Consider the following 16,937-nt stretch of genomic DNA (forward strand, 5'->3'; position numbering starts at 1 on the left):
TTTGAGTAAAACAGAACTCATTTGGCACAAACTTCCTGACCAGGAAGTGGAAAATCTGAAATCGATGCTCTGTTCTAGGTCCTGCCTATAAATGGGCATGATACGTATTAGTATACATGCACGTCATACACCTTCCCCTAGATGTCAAGAGGCAGTGAGAGAAGAAATGGAGTGTTTATCTTGGTCTGAGATGGAATAAATCCTCTTGGAATGACATGTCATCCATTTCCTGTTTTCTGGAAAGCGCGAGGTTGGACCTGGAATTGCCTTCTGAAAAGCTTTCGTTATAGGCGACTACTATCTCCGGCTTTGATTTTATTTGATACATGTGACAATATCATCGTAAAGTATGTTTTTTCAATATAGTTTTATTAAACTATTGAAATTTATTCAGGACGTTAGGGGTGTTGCGTTATGTGCCTTTGTTCAGGAAGGAGAGCTTCGAGCCACTTGGCTAGTGCGCTTGCTAATTCAAGAGGGAAAAAGGACGTTCTAAATCCAAACAACGATTGTTCTTGACAAAGGACCTCTTGTACAACATTCTGATGAAAGATCAGCAAAAGTAGGACCCATTTTATGATGCTATTTCATATATCTGTCGAACTGTGTACTATTAGTTTTGCTCCCAGGTTTTGGGCACTCGCTCAGCATAACTAAGCCTTATGTCGTAATGAAGTTATTTCTAACATGGCGATTGCATTAAGAACTAGTGTATCTATCATTTCCTATACAATGTCACGATCGTGTGGTGGAGAGACGGACCAAAACGCAGCTTTAGGAAAATAAGCCATCTTCTTTTAATTAAACGAACGAAGATGAACATGAAACGAAAAAACACTATTACAAACAAACAAAATAACAAATGATCGTGAAGCTAAATAACGTTGTGCACTTACACACACAGGCTACAAACGTTCTGACATAGACAACTACTCACCACCAATGAGAGCCTATGGCTACCCTAAATAAGGCTCCCAATCAGAGACAACCGAAATCAGCTGTCTCTAATTGGGAACTCATTCAGGTAACCATAGACTCTCCTAGACAACTAAACATACATAGACAACACTAGACACATGTACTCCACACAAACCCATATACTATACCCAACAACCCCTTTACCATAAAAACACCCAAAACCAACAAAACACAAACATTCCCCATGTCACACCCTGACCTAACTAAAATAATAAAGAAAACAAAGAATACTAAGGCCAGGGCGTGACATAACCCCCCCCTTAAGGTGCGAACTCCGGGCGCACCATTACACAGTCTAGGGGAGGGTCTGGGTGGGCTTCCATCCACGGTGGCGGCTCCGGCTCTGGTTGTGGTCCCCACGTCACCACAGTCCCTAACCACCTCCTAGGCTTCCTCCAAATGACCCCCCTCCACATTAACCCCATTGCATTAAGGGGGAGTTCCGGACTAAGGGGCAGCTCCGGACTAAGAGCCAGTACCAGGGTAAGGGGCAGTACCAGGGTCAGGGGCAGTACCAGGGTCAGGGGCAGTACCAGGGTAAGGGGCAGCACCAGGGTAAGGGGCAGCACCAGGATAAGGGGCAGCACCAGGGTAAGGGGCAGCACCAGGGTAAGGGGCAGCTCCGGACTGAGGAATGGCAGCTCATGGCTAGCTGACGGATCTGGCTGCTCATGGCTAGCTGACGGATCTGGCTGCTCATGGCTAGCTGACGGATCTGGCTGCTCATGGCTAGCTGACGGATCTGGCTGCTCATGGCTAGCTGACGGATCTGGCTGCTCATGGCTAGCTGACGGATCTGGCTGCTCATGGCTAGCTGACGGATCTGGCTGCTCATGGCTGGCTGACTGATCTGGCTGCTCCTGTCTGATTGGCGGCTCTGGCAGATCCTGTCTGGTTGGCGGCTCTGGCAGATCCTGTCTGGTTGGCGGCTCTGGCAGATCCTGTCTGACGGACGGCTCTAGCGGCTCCTGTCTGGCTGGCGGCTCTAGCGGCTCCTGTCTGGCTGGCGGCTCAGTGGGCTCATGGCAGACGGGCGGCTTTGCAGGCTCATGGCAGACGGGCGGCTTTGCAGGCTCATTGCAGACGGATGGCTCAGATGGCGCTGGGGAGACGGATGGCTCAGATGGCGCTGGGGAGACGGATGGCTCAGATGGCGCTTGGCAGACGGGCAGTTCAGTCATCGCTGTGCAGACGGCAGACTCCTGCCGGCTGAGGCGCACTGTAGGCCTGGTGCGTGGTGCCGGGACTGGTGGCACCGGGCTGGGGACACGCATCTCAGGGCTAGTGCGGGGAGCAGCAACAGGACGCACAGGACTCTGGGGACACACAGGAGGCTTGGTGCGTGGTTTAGACACTGGTGGTAAAGGGCTGGAGACACGCACCATATAGCTAGTGCGTGGAGGAGGCACTGGTGGTACTAGGTTAGGGCGGGGAGGTGGCGCCGGAAATACCGGACCGTGCAGGCGTACTGGCTCCCTTGAACGCCGAGCCTGCCCAACCTTACCTGGTTGTATGCTCCCCGTCGCCTGACCAGTGCGGGGAGGTGGAATAACCCGCACCGGCCTATGTAGGCGAACCGGGGACACCATGCGTAAGGCTGGTGCCATGTACGCCGGCCCGAGGAGACGCACTGGTGACCAGATGCGTTGGGCCGGCTTCATGACATATGGCTCAACGCTCAGTCTAGCCCGGCCGATACGTGGAGCTGAAACGTACCGAACCGGGCTATGCACGCGTACAGGAGACACCGTGCGCTCTACTGCGTAACACGGTGTCTGCCCGTACTCTCGCTCTCCACGGTAAGTACAGGGAGTAGGCGCAGGTTTCCTACCTGACTTCGCCACACTCCCTTTAAGGCCCCCCCCAAGAAATTTTTGGGTTGTACTCACGGGTTTTCAGCCTTGTCTCCGTGCTGCCTCCTCATATCGCCTCCTCTCGGCTTTAGCTGCCTCCAGCTCTTCACGAGGACGGCGATATTCTCCCGGTTGTGCCCACGGCCCCTTACCATCCAGTATCTCCTCCCATGTCCACGAATCCTGTGTAGGTGGGTCCTGTTGCCGCTTTCCATGCCGCTTGGTCCTGTAATGGTGAGTAGTTCTGTCACGATCGTTTTCTTGTTTTGTTTAGTGTTTAAGTGTTTTTGTTTTCGTTTTGCCTTCTTCACCAATAAAAGGAGATGGCTTATTTTCCTAAAGCTGCGTTTTGGTCCGTCAATCCACCACACGATCGTGACATACAACATGTATTTTTTAGTTATGTTTATGAATAGCTATTTGGTCAGAATATGTGTGTCAGAAAAAGTGGCAGAAAAATATTCGGACGTTGTGGGAAAAAGTAGCTACGTTAGCACAATGTATAACCACTGATTTCAGCTCTAAATATGCACATTTTTGAACAAAACATAAGTGTATGTATAACCTGATGTTATAGGACTGTCATCTGATGAAGCATATCAAGGTTAGTCAAAAATTATATATCCTTTGCTGGTTTGTTACGATCGCTAACTTTTGCTACTGGGAAATGGCTTGTGTTTCTGGCTATTGTGGTAAGCTAATATAACGCTATATTGTGTTTGCGCTGTAAAACACTTCATAAATCGGAAATATTGGCTGGAATCACAAGATGCCTGTCTTTCATTTGCTGTACACTATGTATTTTTCAGAAATGTTTTATGATGAGTATTTAGGTATTTGACGTTGGTTACTGTAATTATTATGGCTGCTTTCGGTGCAATTTCTGATTGTAGCTCAATGTAAACTATGATTTATACCTGAAATATGCACATTTTTCGAACAAAACATAGATTTATTGAATAACATATTATAAGACTGTCATCTGATGAAGTTGGTTAGTTTGGTTGGTTCTTGGTTAGTTAGGTTGGCTTTGTGCATGCTACCTGTGCTGTGAAAAATGTCTGTCCTTTTTTGTATTTGGTGGTGAGCTAACATAAATATACGTGCTGTTTTCACTGTAAAAAAAAATAAATATCGGACATGTTGGCTGTATTCACAAGATGTGTACCTTTAATTTGCTGTATTGGACTTGTTAATGTGTGAAAGTTAAATATTTCTAAAAAATATATTTTGAATTTCGCGCTCTGCCTTTTCAGTGGAATGTGGGAGGAGTTCCGCTGGCGGAACGCCAGAGCAGTACAGGTTAACACAGAAATGATTGATTTGTGTGCTTTTATGGGATAAATAGTCATAAGACCAATGGTCTTTATGAGCTCAAGTAAAAAGAGGAACTGTACACTGAAGATTCATATTGGCAGCTGTCTTATCTTAATTTCATTTTCTTCAAACAATACAAAACAAAACATACACAGAGGCTACAAAAGACAACATACAGAAGCACACAAACATCAACTACATCACTCGTGTCCAGACCCACCTGTTCTCACCCATATCTCCAGTGCCTGCACTACTCTCTGCCACATGTCCTTGAATTGCACCATTTTGTTCCTCTCCGTCACCTACGTTCTTTCAATATTCAGATAATGACGCATATGATTTTTCCATTGTCTTAACGATGAAGGATAGGTTGATTTCCAGTTAAATATATGTTTTTTCAAGACAATTGACGAGAAGAGTATTGTCCAACCCATCGGCTATCTCACTGCCCCACTCATATGGCATGTCTTGAAATATGCAGACAGACGGATTAAAAGTAGGCCTACATTTATATTGTAATACTTCTGACAGCTAACTTCCTAACTCTGACCCTAATTTTGGGATTTCACCATTCCCAGAAGGCATGGATTATTGAGGCATTGTTAGTTTTACACTTAAGACATGACTGTCGTTGTGCTGTATCATTTGTGAATTATGCTTCTTGTATAATACATTCTGTACATTAGTTTATACTGAAAAACTAAACAAAACACATGGAAAATGAAAAGTGGATCGATGATGGCTAGAAGACCGGCGACGCCGACCGCCGAGCGCCGCCCGAACAAGGAGAGGACCCGACTTCGGCTGAAGTCGTGACACTTCTTAATTCTGTCATGGAAATAAATGTATTTCCCATTACCGTCATTTACGGTTTCTATGCCTTTAGTTTTCCATGTGGACCATTTTATCGGTGGATTATGAAAAGATATCCAATGATTGTTCCATAGGGCTGTGATTTTAAGGAGTGATATTGATTCTTGTATAGTCCGTTAAATGTTCTTCCATATTGTTATATTGTTCTTAACTTTGAAGTTATTAATGTTCTTATCTTTATCATTTGAAAATCGACGTGAAAAGATTCTAGGGGTGAGTATGCAAATCTTCAATATCTGATTCAGAGGGGTTGGGTTAAGTGCGGAAGAAACATTTCAGTTGAATGTATTCAGTTGTACAACTGACTAGGAGTCCCCCTTTCCCTTTCCCTTAACCCTTATTTACTCATTGTTCTTCTTTAGTGCATTTATCAATATGTCTCAAGTAAAAGCCTTGGGTGGCAAGGTGATTCAATTGCAAGTCAGACTTAGGGAGATTTTATTTGCCCACATAAAGTCTGTTATTGCTGAGTATACTTTTTTTTAAAGAATGTCTTCGGTGGGGTAATTGGTATTACCGAAAATAAATATTACAACTTTGGGAGCAATGCCATTCTGAAGAGGTTTGTTCTATCTGTAAGATTCATGGGAAGATTGCTCCATTTAAGTTCCATTTAAATTCATCTGCTCTGATATGGTTGAGTAATGGGATAGAGTTATCTTTATATATTTGTTGTTTGTTGTCACTTATTAAGCATCTTAAGTTTTAGATATTTTTTTGTGGTCCCCAAAGGATTGCATGAGTTAATATTTTATGAGTCCTGTCTAATTCTTTCTGCAAGCGGTTCAATTGCCAGCGATAACATAAATGGGGAGAGATGACATCCCCGTCTTGTGCCCCTTTCTAAAGCAATTTTGTTATATAATGTTGTATTTGTGTACATGTATATTTTTGCTTCAGGATATTTATATAATATTTTTATTAAATGTATTATTTCAGGTGGAAAGTTGAAGGCTTCCAACGTTTTGAATAGAAAAGGCCATTCAAGACGGTCGAAAGCCTTTTCGGCATCAACAACCATTATTGATACATCTATATCTTGTTTTTCCGTGTATTGTACTGAAATATGTTATTGTATTTGTTTGTAAATATATATTTTTAATAAATCCTGTTTAATTAATATGTATTGTCTGGTTAGACTTTTGCCATTCAGTTGCTTGAGAAGATGGAGCGAACCAAGATGGAGCGAACCATTACCTCATACGTGAAGAAATGGCTGGGTGTCCCACGATGCCTGAGTAACTTCGGCCTCTATGCCAAAGGGGTCCTTGAACTACCTCTTATAAGTCTAACGGAGGAGTACAAGTGCTCTAAAGTAAGATTTAGATGACATTGAAGGACTCCAAAGACCAGACCATTAGCAAGGCTGCACCTCCCCTACAAACTGGATGGAAATGGACATCATCCAAGGCTGTGCAGCAAGCAACATCAGCCCTGAGACACCAAGACATTGTGGGGAATATCCAGCATGGAAGAGGAGGCTTTGGCCTGGCAGCAAGCAAACCAACGTTCCATAAGGCAACAACATCTGAACGCAGGAAGCTGGTGGTCGAGGAGGTGCGCAGACACGAGGAGACTGCAAGAAGTGCAAAGGCTGTCTCTCTTGCTAAACAAGGGCAATGGACGCAGTGGGAAGGCCTGGAGAGGAGAAAGATCAACTGGAGTGAGCTTTGGCAAATGGAGGCAAGCAACATCAGCTTCATCATAAGAGCTGTTTATGATGTGCTTCCATCACCAAAAAACCTACATCAATGGTATGGCGAGGACCCAACCTGCCCCCTCTGCCAAGCTCCAGTGACTCTCAGGCATATAATGACAGGTTGCAAGACCAGCCTCTCACAAGGCCGCTACACCTGGAAGCACAATCAGGTCCTCAAGAGCCTGGCTGCAGCACTTGAGACCAAGCGGAGTGCAACCAATTCATTACCTCCAAAAGCAGGCAATCCCGTCAAAACAACAACATTCATCCGGGAGGGACAGAAAAGGCTCAAGCATCCTCCTACGAAGCCAGAAACTGGACACCTAGCCATGGCCCGGGACTGGAAGATGCTTGTCGATATTGGCCAGCAACTAATTTTTCCACCTGAGATTGCTTCTACCAACCTTAGGCCAGACATGGTACTCTGGTCCCCTTCACGAAAGGCTGTGTACATCATAGAGCTCACAGTCCTGTGGGAAAACTCTGTTGAAGAGGCCTACGAGCGTAAGAAACTGCGTTACACAGAGTTGGCAGCAGACGCAACTCAGCGTGGCTGGAATGCAAAAGTCTGGCCAGTTGAAGTGGGATGCAGTGGATTCGTGGCTTCTTCCACCATCAGGTTGCTGAAAGAACTTGGAATCCATGGACAGGCTCTGCGGCAGACCGTCAGAGCAGTTTCTCAAGCAGCTGAAAGAGGCAGCCAGTGGATCTGGATCAAATGGAAGGACCCTTGCTGGGCTATAACTTCATGACCCCCCACCCCCACCTGAGAACCCAATTCAGATCTGAGGTATGCGGTCAGCTGTAGGGCTGGCTCAGGGAAGAGGACGCCCCTGCCTTGCATAGTCCCGTGGGAAATCTTAATTGGGCATGGGACACAAGCTAAGGCTTGATCACCCTTTAGCTGGCCACCTTTATTGTATTTGTTTGTAAATTTATATTTTTAATAAACCCTGTTTAATTAATATGTATTGTCTGGTTAGACTTTTGCCATTCTGTTGCTTATAAACTTCGTATTTATTTTATTTTGTAGTCTGCAGTGCTATCCAGATTTTCCTAGTTTTAAATATAACTGAAATAACAGTTTGATAGAATGTGGTGAAAATTCTACCTTTAACTAATAATGAGGAGAGGCAAAGTCAATAATCAATCAAGGTATTACTTTTATAAAAAATATATTATAATAAGGAGGCTGGTCGCACCACTCACGCAGGTAAAATGGAGTGAGAGCCTCCTGTACGAAGCTACCCCATGCAAGAATCTGCAAAACACGTGACCCTATGTATGTGTATGTGTGTGTGAGGGGAGACAACTGGGTGAAAAGGTTGCCTCAGTCTGTCGCAACTGAGTGAGGACAATAGGGGCCAGAATGACAGGAAGTCACTCCAGATATACTTACTCTAGTAAGTTGGGCAAGCAAGCGCCTTTGACTGTTGGCCCAGATAATGTATGGTCGTACTGATCACACACATACAAAACTTGAATCTTTCGCCCAGAAACAGGCTCCAAACAGAACAATAGCTCTATCACTGATGTGCAGAAAATAACATTTTGCCCTGTCTCCAGTTAAGCTAAGAGGAACTAGCTAGTTTCTGTCAGCTCTTGGCTGAGCGCCCAGATTTCATGGGGTCATGCTACACACACAGAACAGTTAGAATGAGCCTCTTATTAATGCACACGCACTTTTCTATCTTATATGAGTTAGTTTCTTTAACAATCTCAAGCCCAATGCCTAGGCTTAAAGACTGATATTTTAGTAGACAAGCATAGTAAGGTTTAACAGAAAATACCATCACAACATGGAACTACAAAGCACTGAATTGATGGACCTGTGTTGTCATTTGTTTAAATAGGGGCGCTACTTTGTCCCAGAATGTATAATAAAATTCTATGGAAAAGCCATCCATACCTGGTTATTTTCTCCATGTGAATGTTTTAACACTGTCTAATATTTATTTTGGGGTGATTTCTATTTTTAGTGATTATTTTTTGTCTGCTGATAGTTGCTGCTGATAGTTGCTTTATGATTGTTTAAAATTGTCATTAATAGTGTTGTTGTTTCTAATTAAAGCATTTGTATCCTTATCTTTTAAAATGATAAGATAGTGACATCTTTTTATTTTTATTTAATTTCTAACTCAGATAAAAATTTTGCTGTATGAGATTATCATTCCCCTAATGTACACCTTAAAAGCTTCCCAAATTATGTTGGGGGTGGGCTTTTCTCTGTCCTCTACTTTTTAAATGTATGTATATAATACATTTCGGGTCTTGATGATGCGCTCTGTTCATTCACCATAATCTGTTAGTTGTTTGTGTGTAATTAAGCATGATACAGGAGAATGATCTCATATGTCATGGCTTTTTGAACCCAGTAAATTGTTGAGTGCATTTTTGGGGGGGAAAAATGTACTCAATTCTTGAATAGCTTTTCTTACTATCAGATAAAAGGAGCAGTCTTTTGTAGTTGGGAATAACAATCTCCAGGTGTCCTGTGAATTATTTGAAGCTATGACATATTTTAGCCTCTTTGGAGGCTCCTTGAATTTGCCTTTTTTTATTGCTATGTCGGTTTAAGTGGTCAAATGAGGGATTTAGGTTTCCATATAAAATAATAGCTTTTGTCTGGATTCGATCGAATATAGCTTGAATTCCATCTAACAACACCAGATTTTCCCCGGGGGATGTACAATTAAATCAATGTGTATATTATTCACTATGTAAGGTACAATTCAGCATTAGAAAACAGCCTTCTTGGTCCGTGTGCTGGGATATAAGGGAAAAATGTGTATTCTTATTTCCTAATGGTAGGAAGAAGCATAGGCCTCCACAACACAGGTCCTCTTTAAATCTTAAATTTCTCCTTATTTTTAAATGTCACTCTTGCAGCAAAACTACATCTGCTGATAATCTCTTTAAATATTCAAGAACTTTGTGCTTTTTTGCCATCATGGAGCCTGTGCACATTCCATGTAATAAGTTGGCTTTTGTTGGTCTTTACTTGCATAGAATCAAAGTTGACCTTGTCTGTTCCATTTATCATTGAAGAATCAGATAACACATTTTAGCAGACATGTCATATAAGGGCGGTGGACATAGTATGAATGAATAGTTATTGTATACTTCACCTATATAGAACATGTGAACATGTATACTGGGCAGACATTAAACAGAGAACACACAAAACAAAAACAAAAAAACATAAAGCAAAGTACTTATTTGTACTTTGAGCTGCTGTGTCTTTTTAGGCCATTTAAGCTCCAACTGCTCTCCTAATGTACCAAACATATGTGAATTATGTCTTTGCAAATACATTGGAGAAAGACCGTCACTTAAGTCCTTTTGTCAGTTTGTAATACCTTGTGAATTCAATTAAAGTATAGTGGCTGGTGGGCTCTACTTGAGGAGAGTGGGTCCACCAAGAGACCAAATCAAATCAAATCAAATGTTATTTGTCACATACACATGGTTAGCAGATGTTAATGCGAGTGTAGCGAAATGATTGTGCTTCTAGTTCCGACAATGCAGTAATATCCAACGAGTAATCTAACCTAACAATTTCACAACAATTACCTTATACACACAAGTGTAAAGGAATAAATAAGAATATGTACATAAAAAAAGATATGAATGAGTGATGGTATAGAACGGCATAGGCAAGATGCAGTGGAAGGTATAGAGTACAGTATATACATATGAGATGAGTAATGTAGGGTATGTAAACATATAAAGTGGCATTGTTAAAGTGGCTAGTGATACATTACATCAAGATGGCAAGATGCAGTAGATGGTATAGAGCACAGTATATACATATAAGATGAGTAATGTAGGTTATGTAAACATATAAAAGTGGCATTGTTTAAAGTGGCTAGTAATACATTACATCAAGATGGCAAGATGTAGTAGATGATATAGCGAAGGACTTTGTGACCGAAGTGAGATGAGTGAAGGGCGGCAACACACATACTTCAAAGAAGTGTCTGATGCCCTACTAGCCACCCCGTCCCAATCTCCACTCAATAACCAATAACCACCATTGAATCTAAGCTATCAAGGCAAACAAGGACTAATAATAATTGGCCCAGCATCGTCCGGGTTTGACGTGCCTAGTTAAATAAAGGTTAAATAAAAACATGATTTTTCTTTTTAAATTACTTGACATCGTCTCCTAATCTGTACAGAACTTTTATTCATTTTACAGCAGGTTTTAAAGTCACCAAAATAAATACAAATACATTGCAGTATAGATAAATCCTTCCTTCCCTCTCTCCCAACACAAATGTATCCCTCTCCCCCTCTCCCTCCCAGTTTTACTCCACCTTTACCCCACCCAAGCCGTCCCAACCTCCCATTTTTGCCCAACCAAGCCAAGCTTGTCCCTACCTCCCATCCTTACACAACCAAGCCAAGCTTTTCCCAACCTCCCATCTTTTCCCACCCTCCCTTCCTCTCAGACACACTCACCCCCATCTATCCATCTACTAACTAATCCATTCTCATACATTCCCACACAACATATACTCTATGCATCTGTAACGGTTTAAAGTTATACTGTTACATTGGTGCCGTGACCCGGATCACTGGTTGCTGCGGAAAAAGGAGGAGGTTGAAAGGGGGGTGAGTGTAACGGATGTGAAATGGCTAGCTAGTTAGCGGGTACGCGCTAGTAGCATTTCAATCAGTTACGTCACTTGCTCTGAGACTTAAGTAGTGTTGCCCCTTGCTCTGCAAGGGCCGCGGCCTTTGTGGAGCGATGGGTAACGATGCTTCGTGGGCGACCGTTGTTGATGTGTGCAGAGGGTCCCTGGTTCGCGCCCGTGTCGGGGCGAGGGGACGGTTTAAAGTTATACTGTTACACATCCACACACCCATTCTCTCCCACCCTCCTACACATATTCACCATAACTCACACTCCCATTCATGCGCGCACACACACACACACACACACAATGTCCTCTTAACCCGGACGCCAGCCGCACCAATTTTGCGCCCGGCCCGCCACAGGAATTGCTAGAGCGCGATTGGTCAAGGACATCCCAGCCGGACAAACCCTCCCTAACCCGGACGACGCTGGGCTAATTGTGCGCCGCCCCATGGGTCTCCCAGTCGCGGCCGGTTGTGAAAGAACCTGGACTCGAACCAGGATCTCTAGCGGCCCTATAACCACAGTTTTGTCTATACAAAATGGAGCTACTCACACCCAATGTTCCCTCAAAAAAAAAAATGCACTGAGCAAATTTCAGGTCTGCTTGAATGTTCTGTGCAACTTCCAGCGCACATTTACTGTGAACACTGAAGCTGTACCTGCTTTAAGTTACAGTTTTAACAGTGATCAAGTAGGCTACTGTGGCTATTTGATCATAATGAAGGAAAACGCTTCCCATAACATTATAACATGAAAATAGCTGTTCTATCATTCAGCCTACAGTAGCAGCCAATGTGTGGTGTTCAATGCCTACATTCCACAAGACTTTTGAAAAAAAACATGCAGTGCTTGACATTAACCTGTTTATCCACTTGTCCTTCAGATATTGAAGTGACTGAAAACTTTGTTTAAATGCAAGAAACTACATAAAAAATCAAATACATTATTATTCTCATACCATTATTACAGAGAATCAGACAAATTATGCTACGCTGTGCTAATTGGCTACTTAGCTTATTCAAGACCATCTAAAAATACAACACATCCCTTTAAGACATAAAAAAGCTCTTTACCTGACTAGCTTTTCAAAGATGGCTACTGCAGCTCTGATTGGTTAAGGCGCACCGGTCTGAGTAGAGTATAGGCCTGAGTCTGCCTGTCAATGCGATAGAATCCTACTCTAATGCACTCTGCCTACAAGAAAATCACACCCCATACCTCCTCTTTTTTCTTCTTCGTCTGTGGGTTTTATGGTAGACTACAACCCAAAAAGGTGTATTGGACAGATTGAAAAAACAAGATTAAAAGAAAATCCACACGTGATATGGAAAACTAACTTAATTACGCCAAATAAAAATAGTACATTGAAAAATCCAAACAAACTCCCACTTCATTCTTTCCTTCAAATCTCCATATCTCCCTTCTCAGGCTCTAGGCCCTGAGAGGGTGGTACGTCTTGTGACAATACTCCATGCAACTCCTCCACCTACTCCATGCAACTCCTCCACCGAGAAATCTTTCAGTCCCAAGAACCGCTCCGCTGCATCCACAATGAAATACATTTTCCTGTACCTCCTCTCCATCTTGGCAGTGCCATTAATCACTATAGCTACACTACATGACCAAAAGTATGTGGGCAGCTGCTCATCGAACATCTCATTCCAAAATCATGGGCTTTAATATGGAGTTGGTCCCCCCTTTACTGCTACAACAACCTTGAAACTTTGTTGTCTGGTTTCTACAACCACAGTTTGGGAATGCTTTCACAGTTTGAGGAGGCTTTCACAGTTTGGGAAGGCTTTCCTCTGGATGTTGAAACATTCCTGCGGGGCCTTGCTTATATTCAGCCACAAGGGCATTAGTAAGGTTGAGCACTGATGTTGGGCGATTAGGCCTGACTCCGGGTTGGTGTTCCATTTCATCCCAAAAGTATTCGATAGGCTTGAGGTCAGGGCTCTGTGCAGGCCAGTCAAGTTCTTCCTCACCAAACTTGACAAACCATTTCTGTATGGACCTCGCTTTGTGCACGGGGGCATTGTCATGCTGAAACAGGAAAGGGCCTTCCCCAAACTGTTGCTACAAAGTTCGAAGCACAGAATTGTCTAGAATACCATTGTATGCTGTAGCGTTAAGATTTCTCTACACTGGAACTAAGGGGCCTGGCCCGAACCATGAAAAACAGGCCCAGACCATTTTTCCTCCTCCACCAAACTTTTACAGTTGGCACTATGCATTGGGACAGGTAGTATTCTCTTGGCATCCGTCAAACCCAGATTATTCCGTCAGACTGCCAGATGGTGCAGCGTGATTCATTACTCCAGAGAACGCATTTCCACTGCTCCAGAGTCCAATGGCGACAAGCTTTACACCACTCCAGCCGACACATGAAGCTCTCAATGACAGTTCTTGTGCTGTTGCTTCGAGATTCAGTTTGGAACTTGGTAGTAAGTGTTGCAACTGATTTTTTTCGAGCTACACACTTCAGCACTTGGTGGTCCCATTCTGAAAGCTTGTGTGGCCTACCACTTCGCGGCTGAGGCGTTGTTGCTCCTAGATGTTTCCACTTCACAATAACAGCGTTTACAGTTGACCGGGGCAGCTCTAGCAGAGCAGAAATTTGACAAACTGACTTGTTGGAAAGGTGGCCTCCTATGACAGTGCCACATTGAAAGTCACTGAGCTCTTCAGTAAGGCCATTCTACTGCCAATGTTTGTCTATGGAGATTGCATGGCTGTGTGCTCAATTTTATACACCTGTCAGCAACGGGTGTGGCTGAAATAGCCAAATCCAGGGGTGTCCACATACTTTTGTATATATAGTGTATAAAGGCCACCTTCTTAACCTTTAAAATATCTGTGTTCTGCTCATGAAAGGCAACCGCTGCAGTCTGCATTGAAGCCCTATCCACCACCATGAAATCTTCAGGAGCACCATTCGAACCCTCAACCCTTTTAACAGCCGCTGCATATGAAATGCTCTGGACAGTCCTGACTTTGGCCACCTCATTCTCTTTCACCCTTGTCAGGCATTTGTTGGTCAATTTAGTTATACAATTGTAGGCAGAAGTTGGTACAGAGTACAGTATATGATAGACATTTTGCAGAACCTGGGGAGAGCTAAGACATCCTGTAACTCATATAGCCTCCCCAGTCCTCCTTGCGTGACTTTCCCTGGCAACAACATTTTAATAAATCTAACCTCCCCCTGACACCAGCAACCATCTTGTCAGCAATTAAAAGCTCAGAAGTGAGTTTGACTGAAACTTGACCTTTCATCACAAGTATAAGGTCATAACAAGGTGAACGAGTCTAAGCATCTTCTGACAGGTGGTCGTTTTCAACAGGCCTGCGGCAGCCTTGTGTTCTCAGAAAACCAGTCGTATTCTCAGAACCTCAGATAGCCAGGTGGGGCCCAGACAGGAGGAGTATGAACTATACGTGCACAAGGCGAGACCCAGATGCAGACACGGGAGGCAGATGGTTTGAGTCTTTGATATTTATTATAACCAAAAGGGGTAGGCAAGAGAATGGTCGTGGAGAGGCAAAAACCAGTTCAGAGTCCAGGAGGTACAGTGTGGCAGGCAGGCTCGAGGTCAGGGCAGGCAGAATGGTCAGGCAGGTGGGTGAAGTCCAGAAAACATGCAAGGGTCAAAACCGGGAGGACTAGTAAAAGAGAATAGAAAAGGCAGGCGCACGGGAAAAACACACTGGTTGACTTGGAACATACAAGACAAACTGGCACAGAGAGACAGGAAACACAGGCATATATACACCAGGGATAACAAGCAACACCTGGAGCGGGTGGAGACAATAACAAGGACAGGTGAAACTGATCAGGATGTGACAATGAACGTAGGCGGTTTCCACCTTCTGACAGTGTCTGAAGGGCACAACGATCAAAACAGGGGTTAACACACACAGAGGTCTCCACAGTTTATCATAAAACAATTTATTAACCCTTTAAAAAGGTATAAGGCCTTGGTTTAAAACCCCTTCACATTCCAAAGACGTGGTTTCATGATTCCCACCACAATTGCAACATGTCACATTTTATCACTTTTAAACCACAACATGATATTTTCCACAACTTGGACATTGGCCTCTCCCTTCTACAAATACTTCAAACATGTCCAAAAGCTTTACAGTGATCATTGGTCTTGAGATAAATGCTTTGACTCTGTAGTTTAAATACCCCAACTGCTCTTGAGTAGCGAGAGACTCCTTATCAAAAAATTTAAGAACAGATAGGCTCTTCTCTTTTCATAATTCACCACACAATTTACCCGACGTGCATCAATCACTCCAGGAATATTTTTAATCTGTTCAACATCGACTTCCCTCGAGACTGCAGATATTACCCCCTTGAGGGATGCCCTTTTCCGAAGAGACACACACGACACGTCAAACGTCTCAAATCGGGTGAGACTCAACACACATTCCTTCTGATCTTCAGAAGTACAAAAAATCAAAACAAGCCTGTCTCTCGTGATCCTCACAGACGTAACTTTACCAAGTACTCTCTCCACCAGTTTGGATATCTCAAATGGATTCTTCAAGATTGGTAATTCAATTAGCTGCTCCTCATTAACTTCAAGTACAATATGCAACATGAAAATATTGAACATATCATGACAAACAACACCCTCTTGTGGTGTAATATAGGCCTGTGACTGAAGCAGCAATAGTCATCTGTGTAATTTAAGAAGTTGTCACAGTTGTAAAATCCCTTTTCATATCCTAAAAAGGCCCATATAGCATGCACGATGGATTTTCTATTTCCACTCGTTCAATTAGCAAAGAAAGGAATCTGTGAAAATCTAACCCTAAACGTTGTTTCAACCAGTCAAATCACGTTCGTATGTAATTCCTCAGAGATCCTAGAACGTAACCAGACTTCACTATATCATTAGGTGTGTAGTATATCCTATAGGACACCAAATTTGGTCAGAGAGCGACGCCTTCATGGCACGCCGATGACGCGGGCGGTCTTCACTTGATCGACTCTAACTTTGTCAAATAAGCACCAATCGGGGTCAAACAAAGCTAGCTAGATAGCCAATGTAATGTACCTGTATTTGTCGCAAAAATGTACCTGGTAACCTTGTGCGACAGCATGCCTTTTCCCTTTGGACAAAAATTCTAAGAATATTCAGAGTTATGAAGTTATGAAAACTGGTTGTTTTGCAAATGTTAAACTTATAATATGGATACTAATACTGGAAAAGCTAAATCAAAGTCCATGTATACAGATTTGACGATATTCTTGTAGAAAAATGTAATATGAATGCAAATGTCTCCTTCACGATTTGCCCAAATGTACCTGGGTGACTTCACACTAAATGTTATGTAGTTTGCTCATACTTCAAGTTATCCGTCTGAAACTTTGCATATACACTGCTACCATATTGTGGACACCATCGGAATTACAAGCAGAGTGATGGCTGGAACTGGGACCTTTCTGTTGCATTTCAAAGATGGTGTATTTTTTTCTAACAGATCTATTGTGTTATATTCTCCTACATTCAATTCACATTTCCACAAAATTCAAAGTGTTTCCTTTCAAATGGTACCT

This window comes from Salvelinus fontinalis, chromosome 6 (genome assembly GCF_029448725.1).
Source record: "Salvelinus fontinalis isolate EN_2023a chromosome 6, ASM2944872v1, whole genome shotgun sequence".
In the NCBI taxonomy this organism is placed as follows: Eukaryota; Metazoa; Chordata; class Actinopteri; order Salmoniformes; family Salmonidae; genus Salvelinus; species Salvelinus fontinalis.